General features: G+C 41.3%; 1 long non-coding RNA gene across 1 annotated transcript; it reads left to right on the top strand.

Moving 5' to 3' along the window:
* The first annotated feature begins 355 nt into the window (after positions 1-355).
* LOC129206489 (uncharacterized) lies at positions 356-13,770 on the top strand. The gene is made up of 4 exons (XR_008577163.1): positions 356-495; positions 3,911-4,032; positions 7,329-7,426; positions 9,765-13,770. It is a non-coding gene; the product is annotated as an uncharacterized LOC129206489 (long non-coding RNA).
* Positions 13,771-26,761: the final 12,991 nt, after the last annotated feature.

Genomic DNA, 26,761 nt, shown 5'->3' with positions numbered 1-26,761 from the left:
TTTTACAGACCATTGCTATATACTTGTTAACGCTTGAAAAGCATAACCAAAACAGCTATCTTTTATGTTCAGTCCATCTTGTACTATGACATATTTCCTGGATGAACTATGAGCAATAAGCTCCATGTTTGCTACATGTTTTTGCAAAACTATGAAATCTATGGAGGCATCAGAAATAAAATTTAATAACACAGATGATGCCCAGACATTCCTCTCACATTGAAATTCCTAAGGTCTGACTTGCATTTCCCACTGATTTCAGTAAAAGCTATGAATAAATCCTCAGAGTAACTTAGTCACTGAAATATCTTACTCATAGATGATTGCCACCTAATACCATTTCCATTCCTGATTTAGGAGCCTGTAGGAGCAGAGAGCACTTCTGAAAGAAGAGATAGCTGCTATACCAGATACAATCACAGTTCAGAGGAGAGGACAAGCCCCAGGAGCCAAAGCAGCCGACCTACCCAGATTTGGGCACCTAACCCTGATCAGGTAAGCTCCTCCAGCAGGATCCTGAGGAGTGAGACACATCCTGCAACCATGCTCTGCTCTCGTTCACGCCAAGAACTTTAACTAACATTTTCCATCCCCTTGGTCAGTTTAGGATGAAATTTTCCATCTGCCCCACTGGTGCTGTTCCACTTCATATAGTTACTACAGGAACAAAAAGAGGCAGAACATACATAATACTGGTTAACATGAACAGAATATTCCTGCTCCAAGGGATATCTTTTATTTATTCATAATAGAATATCTCTAAGAAGAGATGTTTGGAAAGGACAGAGTAACCAAATAACTTGGCCGTTGGGGATCTGGTAGAGCTGAGTTTAAGCAAATTTCTCAGATCATACAGAAGAATATGAGTCTTGGTCCTTCATCTCCCTAATGGATGCTCTAACTACTTAACTCCTCTGGACATATGCACAGAGTCTCTCCCCCGCTCACTCCCTCTCCCTCCTTCTGTTTCATGCTTCGAGCCCACCCACTGGCTGTCCTCCTGTTTCTTTGCACAGATTGAGATGTTGGCTTTGGAGCTGGGCAGCAGTAATAGCAAACCATATGTAAGTTTCTATATGCTGAAGAAGGAAACATTTTCTCCTTAGTGTACCTGGTTCAAGAAGGAATGAAATCAGAATGCATTGAATATAGCTCTACGATACAATTTGCACTCTAAAACTGCTAATGGTTGAGTCTTGTTCTAAAAACTGTAGCAATTTCATCAAATACAATTCTGTTATTTCTAAAAGAATTGCTAGAGTTTCCTCATAATATTTTTTGCAAATCTTAATAGAAACACTAAAAAAAAAAAAAAAAAAGCTGAAAGATGTAGATGCAACTGAAAATGTTGAGAGAAGAAAAATGAAGTTTTACAGTCCAGTACCTAAATTCAGCTAAGACATACTTGGACTGGGACAATTAAATTGCAACACTTTATCTGACTTCAAAGAAGTCGTTCTTCAGGACAAAAGCTAGGATAAGTGGAAAAGGAAACCTGTATGTTTAGAGATATAAATTTTGGAACAAAAGAACACAATTTCATTTGCTTAGTTTTTCATAGTTACTCAACCAGATACTTTATCAAAGGTGTGATACCATGCAAAAATAACTGTTCATGTACAGTATCTACATATGTATCTCCGTTGTAATAGTAAATGACTGAATTAGGAAGAAAAAAAAAGTATGTAAAAAATGTCCTTTTACCCACATTGGCTAATGATGCATAACACCCCATCAGTGTTAGACTTGCTCGGAATTGAAGAACAAGATCTTCGGACATGTATAAAAGAGAGGCTAAGTATTTCACCTTTAAATCTGGTACTAAAAGCTAAAGAGAAAATCTTGCAGAAAAAAATGAGAGATGAGTCAGTGTTATCCACACGGGTGGGCTTTCACCCTCATCTGCTTTTCCTCCATCCTGGTGCTCAGTGAGGACCAGGAAAGCAAGACCAGCGGCACTTCCATTCACTCGGGGGACTTTACACTGGGAAATCTGGAGCAGGGACAGCCAGGTACACGCCGAGCTGTCCTCTAAACCTGAAAACATATGGCCATTTGTCACAGCTGCCAGGGAAGTATGGATATAAGCAGCTATATGATCTTTTACTTGCAACACTGGACAATCTTTTGGTGAGCTTATAAATGTGCTGGCACCTCACTGTTTTTCTGTCAGTATGCCTACCTACAAACTGACCCAAATTCAGTCTGCAGTATTTTAAGGTATCACACTTAACGCCAAATATTTTCCAATAACGAGAAAAAACATTTTCACCCTCCCGTCAATACACATTTTCAAGCACTGCAAAAGCTAAACAAGAAAGGTCTAAAGGTTTGGGAATACTAAGCTCTGATTGATTAGAATTAATCATTTATAATGAAGGAGGCAATTGCTTCATTCATGCCTCAGTCTTGCAGGATTTCATGAGGTATTTGAGGGGTGCGGGTTTTAAATGAAAATATGACATTTAAAAATGTAAAATTCAACATAGTAGTTGCAGCTAAGAAGTCTGAATTAGCCAAGTAGGCATTCTCCCTTTCTGTCATTTTATTTTTAAAGCTATATTCCCTTTGGTGGGTCAGGTTTTGTGTTAATGCATTTGAATACTGTGGCACATCACAAATATTGTAAGACTGGGCTTAACTGCTAGAGTGGAAGTGTTGATTTTATGCCATGCCTTGCGATAGACGTGCCTTTGTGTAAAGCAGTAAAAATTGGTAGAGATGGGATACAAGTAGCAGTAAAAAGAAAAATGTTGAGACTCTTTCTTTTAAAATACATCCTGCAGTTTAGCTATAAAGGTCCTTATTTTTAGAAAACCAGTAGAATTGTTCAGGCTCTGCCCCTGCAGTTTCAATAGCAGTCTAGTGCTTTAAAACCCTGACCTTGAAAAGAAAGCGTTTACATTGTAAATGTACTGGCAGTATGTAGACTATTCTATGACTGAGTATCCAACTGCGGCAAAAAGTTCAGAAGCAGATTTTCTTTATTCTGAAAGGCCTAATCCATGGGGCTTTTTTAGTAGTGAAAGCACTTGGCACTAATTGTGACTTAGTTCTAGCAGTGAACCTGTATAATTCTCAAATTTCACACAGCCAATTAATTCCCACGAATACCAGGAATCATGGACTCTGATAGGTGTTGATACGCAGTATTTTTTGATGCTTAGATTTTCTGCAAACATAGGGGACCTCTCAAAGCTGGTTCTTGTGTCTAAAATGCAGCACAGTTTCATAGCTTGGGATCATTCACGAGTATACAATGACCAGAGTGCTTAAAGGATAAGCAGAAAACAATCCGTGGAGGTAACACAGGGATGAAGTGTGGCACTAGAGGGATGTGCAGCCGCTCCTGCTCCTGGGGCTGCCTGTCGGAGGACGTGCGATGGAGAAGAGGCAAAGCACAACCGCAGGGACACCCTGCGTCCAGTCCAATTCGCAGCAAATCTTTTGTAAAAAGTCTCACCTTCAAGAAGCTCTTTGAAAAAGTCTCACTTCCCCCACCTCAACACAAAGTTATCGGGTTCTCTGTTCTGGTAGGGAGGCCCCGGTCACAACCCTACAGTTTATGGAGACTTCTCTCTTCATTTAAAGCAAGGATTCACCATTTTTATTATTTATGAAAAATGAGCACACCTTCCCCAGACTTACAGTTCTCATCCTTTAAAAACAGGATGAGTGTTCTGAGCATTAATAAACAAATCTGTTAATTTGTGCTAAAATTAAACTGGTCATTTAAAGAAATTTAGCATCTGTTCTTTGTCCTGAATAATCTTAAAACAACAGACTCTCTCAACTCTCCATGTAGTTAAAATTAATTGAAACCTTGTGCACAAGCTGTACTTGATAAAAATAGGTTGTAATTAAGATAAGTTACTAATTATTGTTTTATCTAATTGTTGTAATTATACAGGAGCCAAAGAGGGTCAAGTCAATGGTTCAGTTAACTCTGAAGTGGAGCTGCATCAGAGACGTAGTCGGTCACCATCCTCCACTACAGCTGGTCTTCACCAAACAAGCCTCCTAGATACAATGGTGATTCAGTGGCAGGAGGTAGACTGGGCGTGTCAAGAGTCACCAGTATTAGTACATGTTTTGGCACAAGTATCACTGGCTGATGCTGGCATAAATGACTGAAAGGTCTTCTCATGTCATTGTTGTCTCAACTCAAGAGCATATTGAAAAAGCCCTTATCAGGGAAACTGAGGCACCAGTTCCCTTCAGTTGCAGTGGCAGCATGACTATGCTAAAGAAGTCTAATGAAGGCCATTGGTGGGCAAGATCTAGAAATTTCATTAGCTGATCATACCCTGCTACGTTAAGTGAAGTAGCTCATGAAACTATTAAGAATAAAACCCCTCCAATTGTGGGCATGTTCCATTAGTTTGCACTAAAGCTGACATAAACATGATGTTTTAGAGCAGTCTTGTGAAAATTGAGATTGGGACACCTTCAGAAAGGCTACTGAGGCAGCAGTTACTGCTATACAGACTCTCACATCTTTCAAACATCCTCAGCACTGTGGGTTACGCTTCTTAAGTAAATAATGGCTGTAGTCTCCACGTCACCGTTGGACAGTTTAATATAGAGCTGATTATACTCCAGTGTCAATGGCAGCTTGACAGTTATGTCCAGGGACTCCATTTGACAAGATAAATAATCAGGTCACTGTACACTGCTTGCTGAACATTCCATTGAATCCCACCTGCAAGAATTTATCACATAGATCCAAGAAGACAATGTCTTTCTAGAATTTGATATCCTGAAGTAAAACAGTGCCAACTTAAAGGTCCTGGTTCTTCTTCAGCATATCCATCAAACAATCAATGAAGACCTCAAACATGATCATAGAAAGTCACAGCCTTGCCAAATACAACTGCCTTGTTAACAGGGAAAGCGAAAAATAGCTACAAATTTTTAGGATTTTATAAATAAACCATGGTAGTCCATTTGGGACTTAATTTTAATTAAAAAGGGTATCTTGAATAAAAGTAGTACTCTCTTTCTCTGATTATGTGATTAGTAAAATACATGATTCTTTATGCTCTTCAAGTAGTTAAAACTATGGAAGTCTTTATGTCCTACAATTGAAGACAGTGTTGTAGGTTTAACAACCATTTCCTCCCTTAAATATTGCTATTTTTAAAAGTTCTTCTGCAGAAAAATCTCATGGAGAGTGCAGGAAACTTGTCTTTCAAAATGGTTGCTTTCTCCTAAGTGGAAGTGAGGTCCCAATGTGATGCCGCATCTATACTCTACTTGAATAAGTGGTCATATAAGCAGAATATAGCCCACTATACTCCCTGACCTGGCTCTCTGAGAACATATTTACGGAGACAGGATGATTACAGCTGAGCTCCCAGTGTCCACAGTATGCAAAATTCAAGGCTGCCCATCAGTCCCAGTTACCTTCGTAGCATACGGTATGAGATATGGGATGAGTGCCCTTCTAGGAAAGATGCCAAGAAATCTGGTCTACAGGCTGTCGGCCAGGCTATGGCACCAGCGTGGCAAAAGCAATGCAGAAGGGCAGCCTAGTCATCCTGCAGCTCAACCTGCGGACACCACCAGTGCGTACCCAGCCTGCGCCAAGTGACCGAGGTACCCAGAAATCCAGTCTGACCTGGCTCTTCCCTGGCTGCTTTGAGGCTTGGAGTGCTGGTGTAAAGAGAGTTTATGATGAAAAAGCAGAGCAGAAGCAGCCTATATCCACAGGGGCATTTCGAGAAGAACAGCATGTTTCCATTGTTCTTCCCACAGCTGAGATCACAGGCTTCTCAACGAAAGTAGCTGCTGGCTATATTCTTAATGGGAACACTATGATGACACAAAAAAAAAAAAAAAATTCTATTTTTAGGCAAACATTTGAATCTGAGACTAGAAACACAAAAATGCCCCACATTGGAATAATTTTATTTAGCAATTTTGTTATGCAGCAGAGCCGAAGTTCCTTGTACGCTGTTTCTGAGCATTTCTCACGCTATCTTCTATGTATTTTCTTAAAATTTCACCTTCCTTTGGAATTTTAAATATTATTTGTGCTTGATTTTGGATAATTACATGATTCCTACAAATTTCTTGTTTAGCTTCAGGTTAATTTGAACTTTATTTCAACACAGTTGGTCATCTTCTTTATTTTGACACAGAATATTTTCTGCATTTAATCACCTATATCTAGTCTCAGACAAGTCCTAGAAAACAGAGTAAATAGGTCATCTTGTCTATTCCTCTGCCTCAAGGCAGAATCAACTATACCTATGTCATCCCTGACACGTATTTGTCCAACTTGTTCTAAACAGCTCTAATGACCAAATTTCCACGTTCTCCTTATCTATTCCAATGCCTAAATATCTTCTCAAAATTGAAATCATTATGGGATTATTAAAAATGAAACTATGCCACCACATATTGCAGCGGAGTCCTTTAAATTAACACGAAATGACATCTTAATGTAAAAATGAACAATTGTGTCTAGCAGTTTGTTCAAGATGGGTGCCCTCCCACTCACACAATAAGAGATAAAGAATGATCACTAACCTTCCAGCTCTACAAGCAATTGCAAATCCCTTCTCTTCATTTCAGTTTTCCTAATTCTAGAAGCAGACATTGCATATCTGAACTACCTGCACGTCTTTCGAGGTACTTTAGAAGGTCTTTACTGGAGAGATGTTAGGTGTTTATGCGGGAGACAAGCTGGTGCTATGATTATAATTATACTGCAGCCATCTAGATAGCGTATCATGAACACAGATCTTCCAATTTTACGTACTTGCTGTTTCAATCATGTTCTCCAACTGAGCTATATTTGAGATTTGATACCTTGGCAGTAATCTTTTGGCCACACTCTGCTATTGCACACAGTATACAGCTTGTAAGAGAGAGACAACTTTACATAGACTGACTCTGTCTGCTTTTGCCATCTCCCAGTTGCTCCCCCCATCCTGTTTTCCTGCACGGCCATACTCTGGCCGCGAGCTCCTAGACAAAAACTGTCTTCTCACCACACATTGGTACGCCTTGTAGAGGAACGCCTTGATCCTTTCACAGTGCCGGTAATAAACACTAACAAAGCATAACTAAATTCAAAATAATGACAGTATACCGTCAAAAGTTGTTTCAGTAATAATAGTAACAAACAGTGGTGGGTATTTCATGTAAATAGGAAAGCTCTTAAATTAAACTGCTCTTCAGAAAACATACTGCACTTCTTTAGAGATTCACAAAACAGTGTTTCCATTTAAGAAATCTCTGGTCCATAACATACAGGTTTCTGAGGAAATTTTAACGTAGACATATCAAAGTTTCACCATTGTTTTTTTTTTCCACAATAGGCACAATAGCTGGCACGGTCCCTTCATTCATCCTCCTGCCAGCTACTCCATTATTGTCACGGCGTAGGACAAACAAGCCACCAGAGACTGGCTGAAAGGTAGGTTAAGCAGCTGAATGAAAGGGGGCTGGAGGAACAGGGGAGCATAAAGCAAATACCTAAAAAAGTTATTTTAAAAATCTTACTTTGCTTTTCTTTAAAGCAAAAAACACTGTGGGAATTACTGGGGCACTTGTTCTTTTTCCTGAAGTGCAGAACTCTGATTTTCTGACAGGTTGGAGACCGATGAAATCACCTGCACTTGTAGCCTGAGCAAAGACTGCCCCTGTCCTAGGAATAATTTTCTCTACAAGTCTTAACAACCAAAACTTGTATAGGCTTGTTACTATTGTGCAGGTACAAAGTAACTGAAAGGAGGGGAAAAAATAAGAGATTTTTTCCTGCTTCCATTACTGCTGGCTGCTGGGTCACCTTCTCCAGCTCCCCGCAGAGTGACGGGTTTGCAGCACTCCCCCCGCTCCAGGCTGCCTGGGGTCCTGCGTCGGGTGTCCCTTGGGCACCCCTGGAACCGCTGCAACTCTGCACTGCTAAAATCCCTGCCCTCTTTACCAGCAGAGCACAGTGACAGTCCAAAGGGACTTCTGCTGCTTCAGGAAAAGGGCCCGATCCTTTATGGGGTACACCAACCCAAGTGTCGTAACTAGTAGTGACAGCCACTGTATAAAGAGAGCCTTAAAACAGCAGATTCAGGTCTCCGAAGGACAAGTCCCGTTAGAGTTCTCCTGGGTCTCCGAGGCAGTAAGGCACCTCCTCGTCCCGGCAGAGCGGCTCAGAGGCAGATTACCCTGCTCCTGCACTCGCACAGCCGAGCACGACTCCAACATATGTTCTTTGCTTTTTTGGCTGAAGTTACAGTTGTCTTTCCTTTCCTCTCTTTCTCTTCCCCCCCACCCCCTCACCCTCACTCTGACTCTCACAGGAGCACTAAATGCCAGCAGTAAATATTCTCAGCCTTACAAGGATTTCAGTAAATTAAGGTTCACATCCAAGATTTGGGCAACTTCCTGTATTCTAAATGGGATCCAAATGAAGGTTTTCCAAGTCTATACAGTATAACAATAATAAAAAACATATCTAAATCATTAAATTGAGTGACAGTGTTGCCTATACCAGTCCTGGGCTCCATAAATAATGTATAAAACTAATCTGCATTTTATTAGCAAAAGATAAAAATTAGAAAAGGGTGAGAGTAAAAATGTTGTGTTTTTTGGTAACACAAAGAAAATCCTGCTTGCTCCTGAGCTGAGAGCTCCATCTTGTGGGACATGGTGGATGCGAAGTTGCTTTCTGCTTATCGTAATTTTATTTTTTTAAAATTTTTGCTCATTTAAAAACCCATGATGAGAATACAAGCTTTTTATTGAAAAATAACAGCAAACCCAAAGAGGTAAAGCAAACGGGTACCACCACCACCCTCCACAGACCCACCACCTGACTTCGCTCTGCTTCATCTCACAGTTTCTCCCAAACTCTCATTAGAAATGGACTGGTAATTTGTTCTCATCACTTATGGTGGCTATAGCCTAAATAATTAAGGTACACTGGCATCTGTGATCTGCTTTGCATGCCGGCTCATGAGCCGAGCGCTGCCCACCATGCATGCCAGGTCAGTGCATGGTGCCTCCCCTGCCCTCCCAGCCACTGGCACGACACCCGTGGAAGCCGTGACAGGCTCCCATGCAGCCAGATGGGCCTTGGGCCAAGTGTTTCATGGAGACATCTGGGCCAAACCCTGTTCCTGGTCCTACCCTAGGTTTTTTTCACCAGTGTGAGGTGGAGCCTCATAATAGCTCTTCGGTTCAGCTCAGCTTTACAGGGGTCAGGGCCTCCAGCAGGTCCCGTGGGGAGTGCCCTGCCATGGCACAGCGCCCAACCCACTCAGGGTGGCAAAGGGCTGTGAGAGAGCCAGCACGGTGCCGGCCAGTGCGAGGGTACCGCTCAGCCTCCCCTTCCTCCTTCCCTCCCCGCCTAGCCAGTCCATACCTGGCAGGACTTGCTGTAGGAATCCTCCCCCAAAAATGTCTGCAATCGCTATTGCATTTACGAACACTTGGAATGTACTTCCAGGATGAAAGACTACTTATCTGGATAGCATTACTGCCTAATTTCATCGCATTATGCTGTGTTATACACCCTTTGATGCCAGGCGTTCCTATAGGGCAGCACTATCTCTTCAAGCCCCACTTCAAATATTTGTGAATACATCCCTCATTCTCTTAGCAAGAGAGGTGAGGTAAAGCATTAAAAACCCTAGCTTTTCTAGCTGTTGGCTTTTTCTTTTTTTTTTTCCTTAACGCACTCTTCAAAATTTGAGATGCTTCAAATTTAAATATTATTTTCTAGACACCATTAACCAACAAAGAGTGCTTTGTTACAGGCGATGGTGAATAGCACGGTACGGTTTACAAGGCGATATCCTCCTAAACACTACTGAATGCAGCAATCTTGTGATTAATAGAAATTTGGACATAGCCATGGCTTTTAAAAGTTGCAGACCAGAGCACAGAGGGGGCCTAAGGAATGAGACAACATCGAGAAAGGGAGGACATAGATATTTCATCAAAAATGGGCACAATTCCCCCAGAGACAGACTGCAACAGAAAATCTACACAGAGTGAGCGTGTTCATGAAGCGTGCGGGTTTCCACAGCCACCGTGTCACCGCAGGTATGTACTGGTAGGCAGCTGCTGCCCTCCACACACTGGTGAGACTGGAGCCCAATGGACTCAAGACTTGTTTGTAACAGGAGGGCTGAGGAGGAACCTCTCTTTGACCGCCCAGGTGTTTCTAAATGGTAGTTCAAGCTGAGTGTCTCACCTCTTAGGCATCTGCAAAAGAACAAAATGGAAATCCAGTCCCCTTCTTTTTCCTTCCAAAGCAAGTATCTGAAGTAGACTGCGGCCACACTGGGGACTCGTGCCCAAAAGGATCTGCATCAGATCTCGAAACTCCAAATTTCATGTGGAACTCATGGGACAAGAGGAAACCTACTGAGAGAAGGAGGCAAATAGGCTTGAGGACCGTGCCATTTCTTGCTCAGTTGGGTCAGGAGCTGACCTTGATAGTGCTGGAAGATAGAAGTGTGCTGATCCTGCTCTTGAGCACGGCAAAGCCCAGACTTTAAAGCAAAATCAGCAATGCATTTTGTGATGGAGGAGGAAAGAGCGAGACATGAAAACCAGACCAAAGAGAGGCAAAAATGAAGGAGCTTACAAAATGAACCTTGTATATATTAGATGGAATATATTGTCAGTGTTCTGTAACGTTTGTGCTCAAAGCAGAAGGAAGTACAAAATACTGTTGGTGGATTGCTGCAGTTCAATGGCCATCAGCTGTTCATAAATCAAGTACAGAGACAGACTGCAAACTGCCTTGCTGCCATGACAAAGACACAGTGATTAATGCTTCCGTTATGGATTAGGGAGGCACTGAGGTAATATTACATGTAACTCTAAGATGCTACTTCTTTTTTACTTCTCAGCTGAAGGCCAAGCAAAGTTTAGTCAATATTACTCAGAATTAAACTGCTAAGAGTGCCGTATGCTTTATTTTATAACATAAACATGCGTGTCTTTGCAAGTGGCTTTTTGATTTTTTTATAAATTCAATAATTACTATGCAGTAGCTCTGTCAGTATTGTCTTACACTTATTTCCCTATTTTGTGCTATCTAAGTTTCTGCCCAGGCTGTATTTTAGCATATATGTATATGTAATTCTCTTTCCTGTGCTGAGGCGGTTTTTCAGTCTCTGCAGTGTGGCATCAGTCCAGTATCTACAAATCATCCAGTCTCCTCAGGCTGAAGAAGAAAGGAATGGCTAGAAATTCCGCACATTCCTCAGGGAGAACAAGAAAAAGAGTCCAAAAACTCTCAGCAGGAAGAATCACGGTGGCCCAGTCTGCACGGAGCCAGATCCTCCACTGCCAGGAGGAGCGGGAGGGCTCTGGGACACGGCGGGTATTGCACACACGGCTGTCCCGCATCAGCTGTCCCTTCCGGACCATAAGGCTATCTCCTCTCATATCCCTCTTGTATACAAATTCCTGCTAGTAAACTCTGATTAGCTCAGCTCTTGGACAGGGAATACATAGGTGTAGCTGGAGTGTGTTTCCACGATATATATGTTCTGAAAAACTTCAAGGAACTGGAAGGTGTCCGAGAACCCCTCCTCTCCAACACCTTTCTAAACTCCCTGCTGTTTTCTCTGCCTATATGTAAAGACTGAGAGGATTCATTAATGGCATTTCCTAATCTCATTAATTGACCAAGTGTGGGAACAAAAAGTCACAGACACTGATAAAGCTAGTATGTGACTCTGGATTCCCACTTTTGAAATCAGACCTATGTTTCTGGTTTTCTTATGCAGCTGATCTGCAGCATGGGCTATTCTGTTGCTACTCACAGCATCTGCCTAACACTCATGCTTGTGTGATTCCATTTTTAGCTGAATGCACTCTCTGATGGATGGCAGTATTCGAACCTAAATTGAAATATATTTGTTAAAATCACTGTTAGGAAAAATATCTAACTCTAAATTAAAAAATATACTCCTCTATGATTTCATTTGCCGATGAAAGAAATAAGTGAAAAGAAATGAGCCAAAATGCAAAACACATTCCTACATTCATAGAAAAAGTAATTTGCTGCTATTTTAGCAAAATGCTCATGAACAGAAGTCATACAACACATTTCCTCAGTTTCTTGTTATTATAGGGCAATTGTTCCATGTTTATCAAAAGACTCAGAGAAACATAATGTTCTTGTCTGAGAAAAGCATAATGTTAGTGGACAGACTGTTCACTTGATTTTACTTGGCTTCATAAAAACAGTAGCGCTTGTATTTTGATTAACCAAAGATACCCACCATGTTTCCAGCACATTGCTGTATGCACGTCTCACTATTTGCCTGCTTCATTCTGTCAGTACACACTGGCGCAAAGGACACATCACCAGATACTTTAAAATTTATTCACCCCTTTCTTTACATAGTTATTCATTAAGAATGCATGGACACTTGTCTTCCAAATCATTTTCTAGATTTTCATAGTTCAGATTTTATGAAGCACACAGGAGGTTTCATGAGAAAGGCTCAAAAAAGTAATTCATATTCTATATTTATTTGTATTGATCAATCATCAATTAGCTTTTTAAATGTATGAAATTCTTCTTCATGTTCCTCTGTTACCCATTTCTCCCTTACACAACTGACTAGTCTGTTTGTTTAACCTTCCAAGGGAAAACCAAGACTGTTCATAATCTTACAAAGGCTCAAAATTAAAAATAACATTAATGATTCTGGTTTTTTCCCCTGGTAAAATATTAAGAGAGATATTTCATTCACATTGATCTTCCTTTGCATACATTTTCTGGTTCAGTAGTTTTCAGCTATTTGCCTTTTGATTCTAAATAAAGCTTTTCAGCACAAATATTTCTTTCAGACTATTCAAATCTTTTAGCATGATAAACAGCCATTGCAATTTGACTGAATTGCTATACAGGTAAACAGTTCTTTATTCCACAGAAATTACAGAAAGTGTTGTGACAAGTATTTTCATTCTTCATATACAGTTCTGGCTCTTTCAGACACTCAGAAAAAGTATTTATACTAAACGCCTTGCAGTTAAGTCATAGTAAAGGCTCTTTACTAGGCACGAGTCTCATTTCAGAATGTCTCTCCTTTGGGAATAACTCTATCACCTTACGTTAGTTAATCAGATAGGTCTGATTTTAAGTAACTTCAGAACCTGAGAAGACAAAACATTCAGGTTTTGCACTAACTGGATGCGTGAAAATCTGCCTCGGACTTCTCAGATGACCTTGAAGTACCTGTTCATGGCCTTCAGGGGTGCATGGCAGTGCCTTAAATCCTGCTTTTCTGGGTCTTAGCATTGTGCTTGGGACCCTTAAGCTCTAATTCCTACCTTAAAATCTTGGTAATCAATGGTTCTGTCCTGTTTTCGATGTGCAGAAAGTGTCACTATACATTTGCAAAGCATGGAGGCGCCTGGCTCGTCGCTGCAGAGCTCGGAGGTCTGGCTGTATGGCACGGCTTTAAATGGACACTTGGCTTTCCAAGGGTATGAGATTCTCTGCTTGCACGGTAACAGTCACTCAGTTCATCAAACTAGGCATAGCAAACACTAAATAGGAGTAGGAAGGATGTTGAGTGTATGTCTGTTGTTCTTCTCACCAACTAGTTTACTAGTGGTTTATTGCAAGGAGAATGTACAGTGAATAAAACTGGTTCCTAAAACAGTGATGGATATGAAGTAGCAAGTGTAAAAAAATGAACAATAACATTTCTCAGTTGGCTTTTTTCAGGGGAAGAGGAGCTTCCCGTTGGAAGTTTATTTTCCTGAATTAAAGATGGTGTGTTCTGCTGGCTGGGGTCTCATTGGCCTTTGCCTTTTTTAATTTTCCTTTGGAAGAGATGTGCCCTTGACTCTATGGATACTAATGTGAGGGGTGTGGAATATGGATCCTCTTCCTTCTTCAAGAGGAGGAACTTCTGATGTGGTTTAAAACTGCAAGTGTGAAAATCTGATGAGCAAATTTTAGCAGCTACACGTTTTGATTATTGTGACTCAAAGTCTGGTGATATCTTGCATCAAAGAATAAAGGTATTTACAAAGCCCCAGGTCTTTATGGTAATGATCAACGAATGATCAATAAATAGACAAAACAGTTCCCTGTGATGTAAAACAATGGCCCAGAGGAGACCGATAGTTTAGTGACATTATCTGCAGCTTTCCTCATTAGAGCTCTTGGTAAGGTGTGCCCTGTGATTAATGACAGATCATTTACACCGCATTGCCAGCAGGCAAATAATTCTAATTACCAATAACATTAAATCATAATCACTATGCAAATAATTTACATAATGTAATGGAATATCTGGTCATTACGGGGCAAATAATTCATGATGTTAACTGAGGTTAGTCAGATATCGCAGAGTAAATAACATGAGAAATTAAACAAAGCCAAGTTAATATCAGGTTTTATCCAGTTAATAGCCAGTGAGCATATCCCTAACAAAACACATCAAACCATGTAAAGATGTCAAGTACTAACTTTGGTGTCTAATACAATACAAATTGGAGATAACATGTTGAAACCGGCTATGAAGCAGGATGTTACTGCGGCTGGGGGGACTCAAGGTCAAGCTTACTAATTTTTATTGCTTCATAGATGATATTTTCCTGTCTTTGAAGGGTTAAGTCTTCAGACGCTGGCCACAGGATCCTGCTTACAACGTGGAGGATAAAGCACTGTGGCAGTCAAAACGAGCCCAGATAAGGCCAGTCTGTGTTCACACACTTGAAAGATAGTTGTAGAAGTAGCGTTATACTAAATCTGGCATTAATCTAAAACTATTAACAGAGTTATTTACAACCATGGGATCATATAATGTTCTCATCCAGCACATGGAGTATGCGATGTGCCAGAAATACGGTGGGAAGGAAGAGACCATCATATACAGGAGGTAATAATATATCTTGGAAAAAAGCAAAAGGCAGCCCAGAGAACGCTGGATTACCACAACTCTGAAAATATGGGTGTGAGGACTGAGTTATATACTTGACTAAGGAGGTGAAAATATGAGATGTTGGGAAGAGGTAACTGGAACACTTGTTTTTCAGCTTTTCATTTTCCTACTGAGGAAAGGATGAGGCAGACATTGCTGCTGCAAATAATGCCTGAAAGCTAACAGATGTATTTGTGAGCTTTAATACAGACAAATTTTTACTAAAGAGAGATTACATTTTATTTGCTTGCTCTCATTTTCTTTTGTCTTCTGAAATCATTAAGCAGAAGAGGGTACTTGGGTTACAAAGCTGGACACTCAGGCACAGTTGGTAATCGTAGGGGCGTTAGAGACTTTTTCATGAGGGACTAGTCTCCTTGCGTGCTGAAGGACAGTCAGACATCAGCAGTGAATTCTAGTTGAAATCTCCATCCATGGTAAACAAATCAGAGACAAACGCTTGATTTGGACTCTATCCTTATTCGCTGTTGCTCTTGTGACCCATTTTTGTTTTCCCGGTGTCCCAGATAACTCCATGTTAGGCCATGGACAGATGTCCTCCTCAAGATCCCAAGTGCCTGTTTAACCATTCTACCCCCAGCTGTTTGCACAGCAGCAGCTGGAAGCCGTCCCCACGGCTCTGCTCCTGGAAGGGATCTTGGGTGGATTTGCTAAATCACTGCAGGCAAACTTAGCACTGCTAGCACAAACCACTTTCATCAGCTGTTTAAATTAACCCAGTTGTGGCTGGCTGAAGCAGATTAGCAAACGCTGACAAGATTCCTCCTGAGGACAGTAATCTCTAGCATAAGCAAGTAGTGTACAGCTGGGGGAGGAAGAGTATTTCCAATGGGCACAGCTGTGTGAATGTCCACCCCTGACCTTGGGTGGCTGGAATGAACAGCTGTACAGTAACTCCGTGAGTTGAATGCAGGTTAGCCAGACTGAGGTCAGTCAAAGGGATGGAGAGTGTGAGGCACAGTCTTGGGTTTTGGCATGTTCAAGCACCTACATTAAGAGCTTAGTTTTCATATGCGCTGCCTGGTTTCTGCTCTTATGGAAGTTAACGTTAGTGGCAGATGCTCTGCACCTGTGGGACCACCAATTTATTCAGGCACCTCACTCTTTATTAAAGTGCCAACTTTAATCTTAGCTTTGGTAATTTTTCTCTTGAGCATAGACCTTCTGGGGTTTTAATAAATTCTCTTTAAAGAATCCTAATCTCAGTTCCTTCAGTTCTTCTATTACCAGGAACAATATTTAGAGTATGAAGGAAGCTGGGAGAGAGAATGGCCGGTCCTGTAGCAGGTAACCAAAGTGGTTTTGCTGTAGTTCTCTAGTAAAGCATCAAACTGATCTCATGCATTGGGACTATGCTGTACAGACGTATGTTTGCCAGTCAACTGTTTTGCCTGTGTATGCACAAAAAGGAATCCTTTACGTGACATGAGGAATTGTTCAAGCCTTTGTAAATCCAGACATAATAAGAAAAGTAAGTGAATGAACTATTTTGATATTAAGACTGTAGAACATTACGGTGTGACAGGGCTTAAGTTGGTAGAAGGGCAATAAATTAGTCTTATCCTATTTGAAATGCTAAAATTAGATACAAGAGTAGATAATAACAGAGGTTTAAAATGTAGTTGTGCAGTGACGAATTCTGCCCATGTTTAGTTTATCGGAAGTTAGATACAAAGTATTGCTGAAGAGTGGGTTGTGAGAGTCACCTTTAATTTGTTAGTCCTCATCGGGAGTGCAGATGCGACCCTTCCAGCTTAGACAGATGAGGAATAGCCTTCTGTCAGGGCAGAGGCATGAGATCCAGGCAAGCAATGCTGTAGCTGCCCCTCAAATTACTCTGAGAACCAGCAACGCTCTGGATGGGGAGCCTGGACCATCCTTGCCTGCCAGGGGACTGCAGGCTCCTGCGGGAGGCTGCTGCCTACTGCAGTTCTGGTCAATTCCAAGTCCTTTGCTTCTGCTTTTTTACTTGTAATGCTTACTTCTGCCCTGCTCTTCACCATGTGGCTTGCTCTTTTCTAACTGTGTACCTACATCAGTTGCTACCTCTGCAGTGAGTTACTGCAGTGAAACAATTGCGGCATCAGTAGGTAGTCCTTGATCACCATGGTTATTAAAACAAATTCATTTGTTCATCAAGATTAATGAATCCACGTTATTCAAGGCTCCCGAACTTCTCAAAATTTTTTTCCTTGGTAATGAAGTGTCTCTTGATCACACTGATTGAACCTCTAATATGCCTAGCATCAGAGCCTGTGTGCACCAGCAGTGCATGCAAGGGGTTCAGATCCTGTGGCCCAGGTCAGCCCAGACGGGGTACAGCTGTGTGCCCCGGGCTCAGGCTGCTGTGAAAACACCTACCTGGGAGAAAGAGCTGCAACAAGCCTTGACTGGGATATCCCTTATGTACCCTCTGCCCATGGTCTGGCACCTGCATTTAAGCTCTGGGGTGGTGGGACTGAGCCCATGCTGGCAAAGCCCCTGCCCTGCCGCCTGGCTGGTGCCTGCAGCTCTGGAGCTCAAAGGCTTGCTGCCCCCGATGCCTCACGTAGCAGAGTATCTGACAGTAACCTACTACCTGCTCCAGGGACAGATCAAGCAACTGGTAGTGGATGTATTTTCAAAACTCTTTGGTTATATCTAATTTTATTTGAAAGAATCTCCTCCTATTTCACTTGAAAGGGATTTTTAAGCTCGCATGCAGATTTATGTCCCTTCAGAGGAATACAACAGGACCTGTGAGAAGAGGTCCTTGTGTGTCAACTAGATCAGAAAATGAGAGCAAATCCTCCTCCACTACCTGAGGGGAACTAATGAAACAGGGCTACTCAAGTTTGATACTCATGCTTGGCCAAACTGTTATATTAGAATTCATTATTTTTGATCACTGAGCATAGCGAAACCATGCTCTGAGGCTAGGTGGTCCTTCTTTAATTCAGGTTGTTAATAAAGCTAGAGGCATGATAATTCTGGATTTACCTGAACTTACTGAATATTCTGTTAAATACACTTGCTAACTGTATATAAACTCAACATCCTTCGTTAGTCCAGGCTATAATAGTGATAGAGACAATTCATACCTACTCCCAGGATGTAACATGCTGTTGTATGCAACCATGTATTTCTCCATCTTTAGCCCATGTTCCAGTATCATCTAAAATGAGAGCATATGTATGGTCCTTGGAGGCTTAGAGAACCTACCAAGCAGTTGACTGGTCCAAAACCCTCCTGGTAACTTCTCCTCCTCTCTGTACTGTAGGTATAGTGATGAATTAGCCTCATTGCAGCTTACTTTGACAAGATATATTGCCCTTTAAACTGCCTGCATAGTGCTTAATTCTCTACCTGCCCGTATCTTTCATACAGAATAGGTTCATTCCCTTCATCCTTTTCTCTTTAATTGAAAAATTAAGTTTTCTATAAATTGCATTGCAGACAGTCAACAGGGATGGATGGCTCACTTTTCCCACCTTCTCAGAGAAGACATGCTCAGGCTCTCTTCCCCACCTGTCACTGGAGCACTGCCACTCCAACTAGACCTTTACTCCTGCTTAGACAGGCCCGCCAGTAGGTTCCATGCTGCAACCCATTGGCATTTTCATTCATTTCTACTTTTTTATCCTGGAAAGTTGCTCTCCTCCTGGGTATTGTGGGTTGAACTCAAAAGCTCTCCTTATCTGCTCTAGTTTCTTTGTATAATTCCCACTGGCAAAAGAAAAAAGTCTCTCTCACTAGTGGCCCCAAGAAAAGATCACTTACAGTGGGTAATGCAAAACTTCACAGTATCCTTGTCTCTTTTCTTACAGACATTGCAGGATAGTTAACATCTCTTGGAAAAGATTTATGGAAACATCGCTGCATTACCCCGATCTACCTATGTTGTATTCAGGCAACCTATTTAAACCAGGGAAGAACACTAATTCTGGGTAGATGAAAACATGTTCATGTAGTATTACTGTATCAACATACTGTATGCACATACTTAGTCATTTCTCATCAGAGAAAAGTCCTCGGACTTCATTCATATTCATGTATCCTTCTTCGTAACCCTAATGTTGAGGGCATTACCTCTTTTGTTTTAATGAAAGTTGAGCAGAAGATGGAAATCTTGCAAAAAGTATTTATTTGCTGACGTCCCTGAATCTGGGCAGAGGAGATAGTGTGTGATGGATTGTACGGAGTGAAAAAAATAATGTTATTTGCCTCTTGCAAACTGATATGGCAAAGAGAACATAAATGAAGCAGCATTAAGGCAGCAAAGGAGAAAGGAAAGTGATAACTGACTTTAAAAGACTACTTTAGAAAAGGGAAGAAATATATAGTTTGGCTATACTTATAAAAAGTGGATGAAAACTGAGCTATGGAGAAGGGAGCTGGAGTAGGAAGAAATAGAAGACTTCAGGCAAACTTCAGGTTATGGAAGCAAGCTTTTTGGAAAGGCAAACGCAAGGAGAAATGGAAGCTCTTACCAAGCTTATAACTTGGTAGAGGTATAAAAAGCAGAGCACCCTCCCCTGATAACTGCGCCGCTGGTGAGTATTGCAAGCACTGCAAACTTTCAGAAAGCTTGAGAGAAAAGATAAGTTTTTTAAAAAGGCACTTATTTTGCAGGGTCAAGAGAATGGAAATAGTGGGGCAGAAAAGACTGCATGATCCATTCAAATAATTCTGATGGAATTCTCAGGTCTTTTACCAGAATGTTGTCAGCCTTAACTATGAGTATTTAGCCAGCTATTAAGCAATATTGTCAATGTCTCTGGTCTTTAAAAGCTGGAAAAAGCTTATACACTCCACACTAACAATAGATTGTAATACATTAGAAACCCCTCAGTTTATTTGCAGCCTCATAGCTGATAGAGGGTGTATTACTGTGTTGGGTTTGCGTGGCAAGGTAACCCCCATTCCCCGTCCCCCTGTGCCGCTGAGCGGGGGGGAAGGTTGAAGCTGGGAGTGAAGTCGAGCCCAGGAAGATGGGAGGGGTGGGGGTGTTTTAAGATTTGATTTTATTTCTCATTCTTCTACTCTGTTTTGCTTAGTAATAAATTAGATGAATTCCCTCTCTAAGTTCAGTCTGTTTTGCTCGTGACGATAATTAGTGAGTGATCTCTCCCTGTCCTTATCTCGACCTACAAGCATTTCGTTATGCCTTTTCTCCCCTGTTTAGTGAATGAGGGGAGTGACAGAGCGGCTCTGGTGGGCACCTGGCCTCCAGCCAGGGTCAACCCACCACAATTACTTTGCCATGGGTGCCCTGTTCTGGTGACTGAATTAGTCACAAAGTCCCACAGCCAAAAATCATGATTTATTTTTGTAAAGCTAGCAGTTGCACTAAGTGAAACACAAGCCAGCTTTTCTACTGTGAGTTCAAGCTCTTATGGCAACTTCAGAGGCAGAAGCTTCCCAGTTCTTCCCGTAGCACATCCAGCAGCAGCACAGCCTTGTTTTGCCAAAGATGCAGGGAACTCCAGAAGCTGATGTAGGAGTCTGGAGATGGCTGCAACTTGCATGTCACCCTTCGGCACATTTGGACTCAAGATATCCATAAGTAACAGAATGAAGAAGGCATGCAGAGCTCCCTGGGGAACAGTACAGGGTGAAGGAGAGGTTTTAGGGCCATGAGGCCTTATTGAAAGGCACCCAACCCAGGTTTCTTACCGCATGGTTCTGGCTTCTAACCATAATGTAGGTTTAGAAAAGAGATTTAGGATGTAGATGGTGCATGGGCTGTGTATTTCACCACTGGCTTGCTGCTCTTCAGAGAAAGGAGGTTATGCAGGCAGCATTTGTCAAAGCAAACCTTGAGAAAGCAGGAGCAGTGTGGCACATATAGGTTCAGGAGATCAATTTATTGCCACCCCTCTTCGATCTCCACTCTGCTGTTTTCTTTCTGAGCACTTGTAAAAGGCAGTGTATTTACTTTTACTTTGCTACATCCAGTGGACTATTCCAAAGATCTGCTAAATGCCACACCTCTCCTATGCTAATCTCATGTATTTTGTGCAACAATTCAATAATTTCAAAATATGTGTTACTGCAGCATCTGTTTCCTTTTAAGTCTTTCCTCACCAGTCAATCTCCAATGCAGTCTCCATCTCTATCACTCACTTACCTGGTTGCCACTGCCTTCTTCAAGCTGTCTGAAAACACCTCCTACCATTAAAAGAACTGCCATGCTGCAAAGGTACACTGTGCACAGTATGTCAGTTTTCAGATCTGTCACCAAATGTATCATTGTATTCATTGAACTTTATAAAATGTATGCATCATGAAATATGGGTGATAGGGTGTGCATCATCTATGTATGTAAACCATGCACTTTATTCTGCATGGAGTGAGTGCAACAGATCAAACTTGCTGCATGTGCTAAACAAATAGCTCCACCTAGTTTCAAAATAATGTTATTTCTTAATTCACAGGGATCACGTACTGTTTGAACAAAACTGAAGGTAAACAACAAATTAAAACAGAAAATATTTAGAGCAATTCAATACCATCTCAGCTGGACTTCTCACCCTTCCCCATGCAAACTTCCAAACTGGAGCTACACACCACAAATTCTTTTGACCAGCAGTTCCTCCTCCTCACTACAGGGGCACCTCCCAGGGAAAGAGTGAATCTGCCAGGCTTCATCAGTGTTAGAGATAAATTTAGGCACACTTAGGTCCAATGGTCTTGAACTAACCTTCAAATCTGCCATTTTGAACTCAACATGGGTAAAACAGAGCTCTCTGATTTCTGTTCAGGTTTTCCACCTCCTTTCCATTTCCCTTCCTGATAGGAAGTGGTTTCCTCTCTGTGCACGTAACCCTATGTCCTTCAAGCTCTCTCCTATTACAATTTAGGCTACATCTAAATCTCTCAAGTTTGGGGTCTTTGTGGCTTTTTTTTTTTTTTTTTAACATTCATTTGCTAAGATACAGCACTTTCCATTTGTTCACATAACTAAAATTCCTACCTGAGCTTTCAAAATTTGGTATCTCCTTAACTGCAGCAACCACTGGACTGGACTGGAAGCAATCCCCTGAATTCTGGTCTTAAAAATATTTTCAACAACTTTAACAAGATCCATCCTATTACTGGCCGGGTTTCCTTTGCTCTCCTAGATGGCCATTTCAGAACCTCACTGATGGAGTGGTTAGAAACTTTTCTCTAAATTCTAGGCTAAATTCATTCTTGGACAATTTATGCCCTTTACTCTATTGGATGATATTTCAATGACAAATTAGTTCTTCCACCCTCAGATCTTTTTGAGTTATTGTTATTTAATATGTCCTCCAGCTTTGAAAGTTGTTTTTTACACTATGGTATATTGGAATTGTTAGACATGAACATCTACTCTATCATCTACCCATTACTGTAAAGCTAGTGTGCCTTCATGTGCAAAACTTCATCCTGAGTAGCATCACCAAACTCTGAGGCTTTCCGGACCGGCTCTGCTTTATGCTAGTGATACAATGCATGGAATTGCCTATCTTGCTGCGTGTTTAGTAGTTCAGAGCCACCTTCTCTACTGGCTCTCATTCATTTGTCTTCAACAGGGTCCTCAAAGCCAAGCTGCAGGAACATAATGCTTTATAACATCTACTTATTCAACCTTGGATTTTATCTCAAGCTAAATGTCTGTTCCTTTACGTTACCAAGAGGAGAGAGAACTAACAGGCCGGATGTTATTTCATGTTGCTTTCCCATAGTGATAAAAAAGCTAACTTGGTATTTTTTTCTCTAGGGCATTTTGAAGAAGGGCTACCTGGTGGACCTGTCTACCCACAGGTAGGAATTGATTGAATGGATGCTTACAGAAGCTTTCTTCTCAGAAATGTTCATGGACAATGACTTCACGGTGTATCCATCCTATCCACAATGGCCAAGCTTGGGACTTCTCACTGGTGATGGCATTAGCAGAAATATTGCCAAAGTATTTTCTCTGTTCTTTCATAGAATCATAGAATCATATAATGGTTTGCGTTGGAAGGGACCTCAAAGATCATCTAGTTCCAGCCCCCCTGCCATGGGCAGGGACACCCTCCACTAGACCACGTTGCCCAAAGCCTCATCCAACCTGGTCTTAAACACTTCCAGGAATGGGGCGTCCACAACCTCTCTGGGCAACCTGCTCCAGTGCCTCGCCACTCTAAGAGTAAAGAATTTCTTTCTAACATCTAATCTAAATCAACCCTCCTTCAGCTTAAACCCATTACCCCTTGTCCTGTCACTCCACTCCCTGATAAATAGTCCCTCACCATCTCTCCTGTAGACCCCTTCAGATACTGGTAAGCTGCAATTAGATCTCCCCAGAGCCTTCTCTTCTCCAGGCTGAACAACCCCAACTTCCTCAGCCTGTCTTCATAGGAGGGGTGCTCCAGCCCTCCAATCAGCGTCATGGCCCTCCTCTGGACTCACTCCAACAGCTCTGTGTTTTTCTTGTTCTGGGGCTCCCAGAGCTGGATGCAGTACTCCAGGTGGGGTCTCACAAGAGCCGAGTAGAGGGGCAGGATCACCTCCCTCGACCTGCTGGTCACACCTCTTTTGATGCGGCCCAGGACACGGTTGGCTTTCTGGGCTGCAAGCGCACGCTGCCAGCTCATGTTGAGCTTCTCATCAATCAATACCTCAAGTCCTTCTCCTCGGGGCTGCTTTCAATCCATTCTCTGCCCAGCCTATAGTCGTGCTTGGGATTGCGCCGACCCATGTGCAGGACCTTGCACTTGGCCATGTTGAACTTCATGCAGTTTGCACGGGCCCACCTCTCAAGCCTTGGTATTGGTTCAGTATGTACTGACTAGGTAAGAACAGAAAGAGTATTTTAATAAAATGTCTCCACCGAGCTGTAGAAGTCATATTTAAAGGGCTTGGTTTTCTAGCTATTCTATGCCAGCAGGTCACACTTACAGTCACAAGATGGCAGCATAGAATAAAAGATTACCAATATGCTGTATTTGTTGCTTACGTGCATTAGTTGAATTTCAGTTTGAGTCTTTACTATAAATGCTGAGTTTAGCAGTGCCAAAAACATTTTACCTTTGGTGTTAAATGTATTAAGTATTTTCCAGAAGCATAGTCTCCTTTTTAATTTACATTTTCCTCCAGAATTCTAGGTCTTTCTTTAAAAATCTGCTTATCTTTGGATTTTCTTCATAGCGAATCTTTCAAAAAGAAATTGTACTTATAAGCAGACAAGCACAAACAATTTATATCCACGTCAGAATTACAGCACAGCGTGTGATAATTCAACTGCTGGCAAGAACTCTTCACTGGCAACATTAAAAATAAAAATTACAGTGAAGTGAAAGATGCATTTTTAAAAAACAAGGGGTTACTCATAAATACAAGCCTGGACACATCAGTAAGAGTAGTGAACAGAGTTCTGATCTGAAGGTCCCTGAGGTCCACAGAGAGCTAAGAAATGCCATAATTAAAAGGATATATGCTACCACCGGTGTGTGCAGCCCCTGGAGTACACTGGCGCAGTCTAAATGTCTCCCATAACTTGTCCTGTCTGCTCTTTTTCCCCCCAGAATTTGCAGGGGCCAAGCCATAGGCAGGATGATAGACTACCCAGAGCATATTTTTCTCCTACTCCAAATATTCACCCAAGAATGCTTTGACACATCTTGCAGTGACCTCTGCAAGCAGTGGGCAGCCTCGGTCTGTCAATACGACTAGCTGCACCCAGGTATTTTGGGGAGCCTTTTGGTTTTGCTTTGCAGTCGTTCTTTATTAACCTAGCTGGGGCAAGTCTCTAGAATACAAAACATATTTAATTGCTGCTTGTTTCCACAGTTCACAATGCTTTGTATTATTACTAAAGACGTTAATCGCTTAATGTCAACACAGATTGCCATCTTGTTATGATTATTACAAGTATGAAGATTCCATACGCTATGTCACTAATGTTTCTGAAATACCCATGTAGAGAACGTATACTCAAACTAAATGGAATTTCTTCATCAAAGAAGTGATCAGTTTCTGCACTTTTTTCTCCTTCACAATGGCATAAATTCAGAAGTTACAAATTAGGAAGAGGTGAGTGGTCGGGTGAGAGACCCTGAAGCAATCTTCCCTTTCTGATGGCTGATGCAAAGAAAGCCACCAAGCCCAGTGGAAGCAGAAGCCCAGGTGAAGTCAGATGCCCTGGCACTGCCTCCAGTTTGATTGAGGTTACGACGGCAGCGTGAGGTAGAGACTGGTGCCCACCAATCAGCGAGACATGAATGATCTCTGTCAGCTTGAAATACTTTTGTGCCAATTTTGTCAAAGCTGCAAAAGGAGGCAAAAGCAGAATATAGCAGAGGGATGAGGGTCCTCTACTTGACCTAGCTCATTCACGGGAGCGCGAACACGGAAAGGGTGCACACAGCCGCTTGGGGGCCCCTTTTGTGTTTAAGGGCAGAATTCTTCTCAATTACTGGTAATTGCTAATTGTGTGGTCCTCAAAAGACCTATCATACTGGAATTCATAAAATCTATGCATATTTTGGATAAACAGATGAGCACGGCCACAGCTGATGAGACCTCTACTCACTACGAGGCAGTATCATGTCTCCAGCATCCTATCTTTAACCCCATTTCTTAGGAGGAAAGAGCAAGAAATCCTGAAGCATACCAAGCCGGAATAAAAACTGTTCCTATAGGCAGATTTTTCTAACTCCCATCCGTTAAAATTTGGTTCATGTCCAAAAGAATGAAGATTAATCCTTACAACAGAACTGAATCTTTACCAATGCAATTCTGAATATTACATCTTTATTTTCTATTTGAAGCTGTTGTGTAGCAAAGCTATATGCTGTGAAGAGAGCTTTTCTTTATCCCTATTTTGACTCAATTTCAGTTGTGGAGATAGTCCCTATGCTTTTCAGCAGATTTTTTTTTTATATAGTTATTTCTGGCAGGCATAATTACACAATCTCTAGAGGACAAAGTGAACCTTTACTAGCTTCTTTCTGAGTGTTTATCCAACACTGATATGAATGATCTTAGATATTACCATTCTTTTTAATTAGAATAGGAATTAACGGTTCTTGTCAATTTACTGTAGCTATTTATATGATTCTAGCAAAAACACAAAAATAGTGGGGCCTATATATTTTAAATCCAAGCTTGTAATGATAAAAAGATTTAAAACTGCTATAATTTTCAAGAATAACTGAAAGTTATTGTGCTTTGGACAATTTAAATAATCCTACATTTACCTGTTACATCAGCAACCTTCACATTCATCTTGTACTGAGAAAGAAAACCTAGATTGTAAAAGGTTGCTTGTCCTGTCCCTTTGTTACTTAGAGGAACTAATAAAATATGTATCTAAAAGTAACTGTTTTGTTACCTCTCACAGCTACGTTTTTTGTTGCCTTGTAGCACATTCAATTTTCATTTTTATCACTTGATTTGTTATTATTATAATCTCCAGTTTAGCAGGAAAATTCTTGGAACAAAATCTTCTTGTGCTTTATTTGTAGGGGAGATGCTACGAATTTATATGACAGTACATAAACCACTGCAACAATCAAGCAAAGGAAGTCCAGATGTAAATCAAAGTTACTGTATTTGCCTTCCTGTTGTATTTCCTGCTTGAGGATTTCAGAGCTTATCAGATGTTGCTGAATCAAGCTTCACAGTTCTGTGAAAAGGTGGCATATGTAATAGTATCCTCATTTTATACATAGGAAAAAAGTGCTATAGAAATAATGATTCTACTTCTGGAATAACAAAACAAACATGCAGATTCCCCATGCTTTAATCACAGAATCATAGAATCATAGACTGATTTGGGTTGGAAGGGACCTTTAAAGGTCATCTAGTCCAACCCGCCCTGCAATGAGCAGGGACAT

The sequence above is a fragment of the Grus americana genome, chromosome 4 (genome assembly GCF_028858705.1).
Source record: "Grus americana isolate bGruAme1 chromosome 4, bGruAme1.mat, whole genome shotgun sequence".
NCBI classification, from domain to species: domain Eukaryota; kingdom Metazoa; phylum Chordata; class Aves; order Gruiformes; family Gruidae; genus Grus; species Grus americana.
The sequence above is the reverse complement of the archived record's forward strand: the minus strand, read 5'-3'. Positions and strand labels throughout refer to the sequence as shown.